This window comes from Carya illinoinensis, chromosome 7 (genome assembly GCF_018687715.1).
Source record: "Carya illinoinensis cultivar Pawnee chromosome 7, C.illinoinensisPawnee_v1, whole genome shotgun sequence".
NCBI lineage: Eukaryota > Viridiplantae > Streptophyta > Magnoliopsida > Fagales > Juglandaceae > Carya > Carya illinoinensis.
In genome coordinates, this window is record NC_056758.1 from 18,474,683 (window position 1) to 18,484,830 (window position 10,148).

The window sequence follows — 10,148 nt, forward strand, 5'->3', positions numbered from 1 at the left end:
GAGATGAAAATAGAATTCAAATGCAATGCAAAAAGAAAATCGAAGTTGAAATTAGAGTTTCTAAAAAAAAAACAAATTAACGAACACTTGGGTTGGGTATGAGACTTTCTTTATTTTGGATTCTAGATAATTTTCTCAATTAACAATCTAGTCAAGGCATTGATAAACGGAAGATAAAAAGCTAAGCTCAAGTTTTGCAATATTTTCCTAAGGGATTCTCTACTTTACTAGTCAAACACACATTAATAAACAACTGAGAGAGGCCTTGATAGTTTTCAAACTTTTGTTGTGCCTTACGTCAACAACAAAACAAGAGCAAGAGCCACAATCTATTTTCAATTCAAATCCAACTAGTAATATAGAGTGATCATCATTTATCGACAAAATATTGCACTATACTAGAATCTAAAACAAATCAAGCTTCATTCCACAACCCAAGCTTCAAAAATTAGCTACGCATGATAATTCTAACAACAAAGATTAATCTAAGTTTAACCATGATAAAATCTAAGAGAAAATTTCCAAACGAAATAAATCCTAGAGAAGTTGCATGCAGGACAACTTAAGTAAAATGAAAACGTAGAGCCTGCACTTCGTCCGTCCGTAAACGTCCAAACTAAGAGCAAAAGAAAAACGAGAGTGCGAACGAGCTTCTGTCTACTCGCCCCTGGACTAAAACATAAAATAGAATAGGAAATAAAACTAAAAGTAAGAACCAGAAAATAAATTCCAGCCGCTTACTATCTAAAAGCAAAGCAAGAATGGAATAAAATCAACACCAGCCGCCCCAAAGTTCTAAACAAAAAGTAAAGAAAATAAAATTCAACTACTCTACTGCTGCTCCTAGAACCGAAAATGAAAAGAGGAAGAATAATAATTCCAAAAACAGCCGCCTTGCATCTAAACTAAAAGAAAAGAAATAAAATTCCTAAGAACAAAACTAAGAACTACCCTCCTCCAGGTCTGAACAAAAAGCAAGAAAAAAGAAACTTCAAAACTAAGCTACTGCTGTAGCCGAATGAAAAAATGAAAAAAACAATGAAAACAAAGCTTAGCTACTGCTGTAGCCGAATGAGAAAATAAAGAAACAGAGAAGAAAAACTAAATAAAACTGGCTGCCTAGCGTCTTCAATGAAAATAAATGCTAAGTGAAAAGAAAGACAAAGCCAGCCGCCTCTTGTTCTGTTCGGAAAAAGCAAGAAAATCCAATTTCAAGATTACCTACTGCTATGAACGAAAGCAACCCAGCAATAAAACTCAAAAAACCAAAAATAATGAAACCGAGAGAGAGAGTTCCATCTCCAACGAAAAATGCAAAAATAATAAAGTCTCCAAGACAATACCACCAGCTGCTTCTCTTAAACGAGAAGAAAAGAAGGAAAACTGAAACTCCCAAGCTCCTGCTGCTGCCAAACCGAAAGCAAGAAAACAATGAATGAATCTAAAAGTCAAGAAAAACAGCCGCCCAAGTCTTGCCCCCTGCTGCTGCCAAACCAAGACTCCCAACCGTATAAAACAAGTTGAGAAGTAAAGAGTCATCTCTGCTACTGCTACCAAACAAGTTGAGAAGTAAAACAAGTCAGACAGATTCAAGCGCTCGACTTCTGCTCGACAGTGGGCTCGAGTGAGTTGCGGGAAAAAAGATTGCTCGAGCGGAGGCATTTGGCCGCTCGAGCGAATTCAGGCAGAGTTGAACGCTCGATGTTCGCTCGACAGACTGCTTGAGCTAACTTAGGCAGAGTCGAACGCTCGATGTTCACTCGACTCGAGTGAATATCGTATTTTACAGATCAGGGTTTATTCCGCCGTCAGAGTATATATATGTTTTTTTTTACATCTTAGGACGGACCTTTGGCTGGAAAATTCGGTTTTGAGTAGAGAAACACTTAGAATTCATTATTTTCCATTAATTTTCATTCAGATTCGGAGAGGAGGATTCATACAATCGATCATTCACGCAGCTACACAATTTCCACTGGATCATTCACTCACATTGCAGCAGATTGAAGAACTCCTTGAGGGGTCCAATTGCCACTGCAGCTCAGCCTCCTCCACCGCTTCGAATCTTCATCTCCATTCAATTGGCTTGATCTTTTCAATTCCCTATTTGCTATTTCATTTCAGTTTTAAGTTTCTGAATTATTTTGGAGAATTGTGATTTAGACGTTTGAGTAATTTATTTGTTATTCATTTAATTCATGTTATTTATTTTTATCGTTTCGTTAAACTTTCATTTTAATAGTGATTACAATTACGGTGATTTAATTTGAGAATTTGTTATTTGAATATAATGATGAACCTTAGAACATTGATTTTAGGGCTTTTCAATTTTCAGTGCATGTTTTGTCAATTACTTCCTAATTTAGTTTAATTCTTAATTTAGTTTTATTAATTTATGAGTTTAATATATTAGTCCTTTACATTCTAATCCGACAATCAAAATCTAAAAACATGAATCTAGTCCATGACTAGTACCCTTTTCCATCCATTGCACATACCATCATTTTATTTTCTCTTTGTGAAGTTTTTCACCTTTTTCAACGAGTTTGATTTTTAAGTAACTTTCCTTGATGAGACGATCTAGGAATTTATTCCTAATTATTACACGACATCCTCCTGCACTTGGGATAGCTTTAGTGCTACTCATTTTTGAGTGAGTCAAGTGTCTAAGTTCTTTCCCGTGCACATAATCATTTCTTCTGGACCATATAAGTCTTAGTATCATCCCTGCTTCTTCCAGTGTTGGTTTAGGCAGTTTTCCATACAGTTGGTCCCAAATGGATTTAAAGTAGGTACCATCCAAGGATAGTTTTTGTAGCTGTCTACTAGCTTGACACCACACATCTTGGGTTGCTCCATAACTCCACAGCACATGCCTGATAGTTTCCTCCTCTAGATGACAAATTGGGCACATCTTATTCTTTGTAATTTTCCTCTTCTACAGGTTTTTGAAGGTGGGTAATGATTCATTACATGCCCTTCAAAGGAACATTCTTACACTATTTGGCACCTGCAGCTTCCACATATCCTTCCAAGAGTCAGATTGTGTCTGGACCATTGAGGAACCACCTCCTTCATTTGCTAGTAGTTCCCTATGCAGGTGGTAGGCACTTTTCACTGTGAATATCCCATTATTAGTACCTTCCCATATCATGCGATCTCCTCTCTGACCTAGGTTGATGGGGATTGCTTTAATGATGTCCACCATTGACTGAGGGAACCATTTTGTTAATAGAGACTCATCCCAACACCTGAGAATTGGGTTAATTAGCTTGGCTACCCATGTGACAGTGGCTGTATAGTGTGGTTTGAGGGAGGGACTAGAAAATGGGGTCTTGGGAGCCATTTTTCTTCCCAAATTTTCACTTGAAGACCATTACCAATTCTCCAAGATAGACCTGCCTTTAGGATTTTTAGGTTTTAGGCTAGCTTGCATGCTCCTCCAAGCAAGAGAGGGTCTGTATCCCAACTTTGCTTCTAAGATAGAGCTATGTGGAAAGTACTTCTGTTTTAGTATGAGGGCATGAAGGGACTCAGGGTTTGTAAGAACTTTCCAACCTTGCTTTGCTAGGTTGAAGCTGCCAAAGTTCCTAAACCCCAGCCCCCCTTGATCCTTGGACTTGTTTAGAGTGCTCCATTTCACCCATTGAATTTTTTAGTATCCTCGTTGAAGCTCCACCAAAATTTCCTTAGTAACTGGTCCAACTTGTTGGTGATGGACTGAGGCAACAGAAAAATTCCCACGGCATATATAGGGATGGCCTGAAGGATTGACTTGAGCAGGACTCCCTTTCCAGCTGCAGATAAACTATTAGTCTTCCAGTTTGTGATCCGAGACCACACTCTATCAATTAGACCATAGAATGTTGCCATTTTGGCTCTCCCCACCATGGTAGAAAGACCAAGATACTTTCTCAAAAGAACCTGTTGCTGGCACACCAGCAATAAGAAGAATTGTCCTCTTGTTCTCTGGTAGAGTATTCTTGCTAAAAAATATGGAGGACTTCTCTTTGTTTAGCACCTGGCCTGATGCAGTCTCATATAAGTTTAGAATCCTCATTAGTCTACTCCATTCAAGAGAGTTGGATTTGCAGAAGATCATGCTATCATCGGCAAAGAAAAGATGACTGACTTTTAAAGGACCTCTTCCCAATGGGACACTGGTAAGGCTGCCATCCAACTCAACCTTGTTGAGAAGGCTTGTTAAAGCTTCTGCAACAAGGATAAAGAGGTAAGTGGATATAAGATCCCCTTGCCTCAAGCCTCGAGAGGGTTTGAATGGAGATTGTGGTACACCATTGAGGAGGATTGAGTATGAAACTGAGGTTATGCAATTCATCACTAGAGAAACCCATCTTCTATCAAATCAGCAATAGTCTTTGGCTCCTTAACCTTTGGGATTAAGGTAATAAAGGTATCATTGACGCCCTCCAATGAACCTCCCTTGTTTAGAGTTTTGAGTACAAAGCTACAGACTTCCTTACCAAGAACCTCCCAATTAGTTTGGTAAAACACTGCTGGAAACCCCTCAGGTCCTGGGGAGCCCAAGTCTTTCATTTGGAACACTGCTTTCTTAACCTCTTCCTCAGTGAACTCCTCCAGCAGACCTTCATTCATCTGTGGTGAGAATCTGTGGGCCATGTGCATTAGGCATTCATCAATGTCAAAAGGGTAGGATGTTGAGAATAGATAAGAGAAATGGTGGGACAAGGTAGCCCCAATTTGCTAATTCTCAGTCACTAGTTTGTTACTACTATCCAGGATTTGAGATATTTTGTTGACTTTCCTTTTGTGAGTTGCTTGCATATAAAAATGTTTTGTGTTTTTGTCCCCCACTTGTAACCAGTGTTGTTTTGTCCTTTTCTTCCATTTTATCTCCTCCTCAGCAAGAGTTTGTTCAATTTCTTTCTATAGGTTTGTGATAGATTCTACATGATCACCTCTGCCCTTGTTTTGCATCTCCCTCAGCTTGCCTAATTTAAGCTTGATCTCAATAGGTGTCTTTTTGTTCACTTTGGCATTCCATGATTTCAGAGCAGACCTGCAATTGAGGAGTTTTCTTTTCATCATAGTAGCCTTATCCTACGCACTTGTCACCTTTCCCCAAGCCTCCTTGATGGTTTGAGCACAGTCTTCCTTTAATAGCCAAGTTGCTTCAAATCTGAAGCATTTTCCTTTTGGGTAGCCATGAGATCCTTGCTTCCTTATTGATAGGACAAGTGGTGAGTGGCCTGATCTTACTGTAGGTTCCACAGAACTGCAACTGTCATTAAAAATTTCCTGCCAAGATGGGTTAGCTAGAGCTCGATCCAATCTTTCTTTGGTAAAGCTTCTGCCTCTTCTATTATTGGCTCAAGTGTATTTTGAGCCTCTGGTCTAAATGGACATTAGAGAGCAGTATTCAAGGGCTTCTCTAAATAATTCCATCTGTTTGTATGGTCTAAGACATCCTTCTTCCTTCTTATTTTGACAGGTGATTTCATTATAGTCCCCACAACATAGCCATGGTGTTGAGGACACTGGTTTGATGGCCTTTAAAAGATCCCAACTCCTCTTTCTTTTGGAAGTCACAGGATGGCCATAGAATCCTGTGAAGAACCAGGTGGGACCATCAGGGTCATTTGTTACATGGGCATTAATATGCCATCTCGAATAGTTGTAAATGACCCCATTCATATGGCTCTTCCACATTAGTGCAAGGCCACCACTACTCCCTCTACTTTCTACAACCAAACAGGAGTCAAACTTTAACTTGCCATTGACTTCCATCACTCTCTTTTTTGAGCATTTCATTTCCATAAGAAAGACCATTCTTGGTGCTTATCCTTAACTAGTAAGTTAAGGAAATTAACTGTCTAAGGGTTTCCAAACCCTCAGCAGTTCCAGCTTATAAGGCTCATGATTGTTGGCAGGGCTGCATAGCAGCTCCCACCAAATCCATTTGTTCTTTGTTCTCAGCATCTCCATTCTTCTTACTCTTCTCCTTGCACCTGCTGTTTTCATGGACAGATCCCATCTAGGAGTCATTATATGCTGCTAGGGAGGTTCTTTTCTTACCTGCCTTTCTAGTAGTCATTCCACTCTCAAACACCAGTGGTTTTAGCCTGGTCTTCCTCTTCCACTTAGCTCTATCAAGGAGTTCCTCATGCTTGCAACTTGAGACCCCTTCAGTGTTGCTATCCCACACCTATGTTTTCCCATTGTGTCCTTCCTACTCCAGGTTATTATTTCCATCTATGTAGACTTCCACGTGTGCTACCTCAGCATCCTTGCTGCTTTGCAGGAGAGGATTGTCCACCTCAATAGCCAATTCACTTTCAGAGGGAGGGACTTGCATACAGTTTGGTGCAGGGACCATAGGATGGTCTACTTGCTGAAAGGAAGGATTCAGGTTGCTAAAACCATGAAACCTAGATAGGTCAGTGGTCTTGTCGCATGAACTAGTTGCCTTATTTGGCACCTCAGTAGGTGGAGAAAATTCCTTATTTGGTAAGTCTTTCTGCACTTTATTACCTACACTGCCATAGTTACCATAAGTAGGGTCAGCATGCTAAAGAGGGCTCAAAGATCCAGGGTTGCAGGCTGCACCAACTTGCTTTCCTGCTGCAGGTTCAAAGTTTTTCCCGCCTAAGCCAGCTTCTCTACTGTCCGGGGAGTTTTGCCTGAGCACTTTTTTATCCACCGGATCTTTCCTGCTTCTTGGGTGGAGTTGGTAAGGGCTAGCTTGAGAGCTTTCCCTGAGCCAGGTACCATACTGGAGTTGTTCTTCATCTCGTTGCCTTCCATCCCATAATGGTTTTGAGCATTTCTTTTTGGAATGCTGGATAGTCCCGCAGTGGAAACAAAAGCTAGCAGTCTCTCGTATTTGAAGGATATCCATGCTTTACTTTCTTCCAAGTTGAGGAAGCAGCCTCTTGATAGAGGTTTTGTTGTATCAACTAACACTTTGACTCTTAAGTATTGGCCCCAAGCCATACCTTGATCATCAGCATCGACCAGCAAGACTTGACCAATGGTAGCACCCAGCTTTTCACCCATCTTTTTGTTCATGCCCGCAAAAGGCAAGTTGTGGAGTTGGATCCAGAAAGGTCCCAACGTGAGTTTTATGGCTTGTAAGTTTGGGCAACCAAAGAAATCTTGTAAGCATACAAGATTCCTGTCAAAGGACCAAGGCCTCCCCTGCATTACCTTATGCTTATTTTCTCTATCTTGGAACTTGATTAAGAACCTATTCTTCCCTACCTCTTTGAAGGTTACTGTCCCCTCTGTTTTCCATACCTTGGTCATTGTAGACTTGAATGCACTTTGTTGATATCTTTCTCCGATACAATGAGTGCTACAAGACACTTTTTGCTCTTCTCCGTTGAGGCCAAAACATCCTCTTCTAAGAGATTAATGGATAGCTACTCCTCTTTAGTTAACCGTAGACCCTCGTATAAGTTGGAGAGCTTGACCTCCATTGTATCTAGAAAAACTACAAATACTAGTGGCTCCACAGAAGAGAGATAGTAGAGACAAACCTCAATGCTCTACAAAAGACAAAGAGACGACACCCCACCTTTCCTAGAGAGAGAGGGGACGATCCTTGCGAGTTTGGAATCTTTGCTTGGTATCTTTAAAAGCACACAATCTAGGCTCGACACGTAGAACGAGGCTCGTAAATATAGAAGAAAGAAGGAGCAGATTGTTACATCGATGTTCGGCATTCAAACATTGGAGACCAATCTCCTACCAATGCGGCAAGTCTAGCTCCCACTTGGTTATGAAGGTCGATGCTCTGCGTTTCAATCTCGGTGAACAATTGCCACCCAACACGGTGAATCCAGCTCCCACCTAGTTCTCAAGGTCGATGCTTCGTGTTCAAACCTTGGCAACCAATTGCTACCTGGCTTGACAAGTCCAGCTCTTACATGGTCCTTTAGGTTGATACTCTACACTGGAACCTCGGTGACCAGTCGCCACCCAGCACAATGAGCCTAGCCTCCGCCTGATCCATTAGGTCGATGCTTCGCACTTAAACCTCAATGACCAATTGCCACCCTGTGTGGCTAGTCCATTTGCTGCCTTGTTCATTATGTTGATGCTCAAAATGGATAAATATAGGATCCATATAAATAATTTTTTTTATTGGACCCAACTCTTTTTCAAAAAGAATGCATTGTGCTTGCACACTTATGTCTACTTTTATGTAACATTAATATATATCAAGATTCTTTACAAAATAAAATGACAGAGATTTGCATTCAGGTTCTTGCTCTTATTCTCAATAGATGGTTTCATAATTACAAATAAACATGCAAGGTCAAATTACAATTAACTTCTCAACTTACCAAACATTAATCAAATTCCGATGACCCGATTTTCTATAAGAGCGGGGGAGTTGTAATACGAAGAGGATTATTCACTTATTTTTATAATGTATTAATATTCTTAAAAAAGAAATGACAGTTGTAGTTGTGAGTGCACAAATGTCGTGCAATCACTTTGAAAAAAGTGAATAAATATGGGATCCACAAGAAAAGAAATTAATTTTTTAATAATGGACCCCACTCTTTTTCAAAGTGACTATACGATACTTGTGTACTCCATGATTGTATGTAACATTACTCATTTTGTTGAAAGTAGCATTACTTATAAAAAAAAAAAAACAAAGCAACCAATAGGCCTTAAAAAATATAAAATAGGGAACAATTTGTAAAAATCCAAATATCCATAAAAAAATAAAAAATAAAAATCTTTTTTTTAGAATTAAATCTAAGTCCAATGGTCGAAAACCCACCCCTGATCGCAAGGCCAAGTGTTAAGGCACTACATGCAAACCATGTAGGCCATGCAATGTCTTCCACAATAGACTCACCTACCTCTCCTCAAATCTTCTATTTCATGCACGCACAAAACATGTGGAAATTAACTAAAGTTAAGGGTCTTCTAGCGGCAGCCATTGTATCAGCAAGTGTTTTGGCACTTTGAAAGTAGGTTGAGATGGAATTAGTGCCTTTCTTGAGGCTAGCTAGTTGAAGTGTGTGTTTGAATGAGACGGGCTTGGGGGGCAGAGGCATAAGTTGGTTCAATAGAAAGCCACACATCGCGTGCTGTTTTGCAGCTGACTACTTGAACAATAATGGCCTTGGACAAAGAAGAGATCAGTGTAGACATGACAAGCTGATCTTGTTGAACCCAAAGTTCATGTTTTGGATTAGGTGAGTTATTGGGACAGATGCTGAGAGGGGCAGGACATGAACCATCTACGTATTTGAAGAGCCTCTAGCCTCGTAGGTATGGGACTATTTGAAATTTCTAGAGAAGAAAGTTTTTATGTGTGAGTTTAACAGAGATGATGTGTGAAAAGCTGGGTAAGGGAAGGGTGGGAAGGGAGATAGGAAAAGAGGAAGAGGAGTGGGTAGAAGAGGGTGTAGACATGGTGGATGACTAGTCCTTGGTATGCTTTGATACAACCTCTTTTTGTATATTAGATTTCGTATATCAAAATGTACAATGAGGCAAGACCTCAATATATAGAGATTACAGATAAGAGGAATATTTATCTATCACAAAATTACAACTAGTAGTGTGTGTGTGTGTGTGTGTGCGCGCGCGCGCGCACTTTTGATCTTACTATAATTGATGGTTAATAGAGGTGAGTCTAGGTGCAGGCAATGCAGGTGAGGTTCTTGAGTGGCTTTGCATGAGGTGGTCTTGCTCTGATATTTCAGAATTTAATAAGAAACCTCATTCATATCTCAAATGGATGTTATTTTGCTTATGGATTTTTGGCCAAGTGTTGGGAGATTTCTTTAGGCTACTTTCTATTTTATGTTGGATTTGGATCTTAGAGTGGGAAGCTAGAGAGCCCACAAGAGGGAAATAGAAGAAAAAAGCCCATGGAATTAGACCCATAGGGGTATTGGCTTTAGAAGGCCCAAGTTAAGCTATTGGATAAGGAGGAGGTGCCACTTGACATAGGGAAGGAGTTTTTGATCTTTTTGGAAAAATGACTAAAGTTACACTTGTCAACCACGTATTGAAACCTTTGAAGAAAAAGAGGAAGAGGCAAAAAGGACATAGGGTTTTGGATTGGAAGGTGTTAGGCGCCACTTTTGCAAGGCACAAGCTTCTAAATGGGCACATGTCAAGCTTGGGACAAAAGT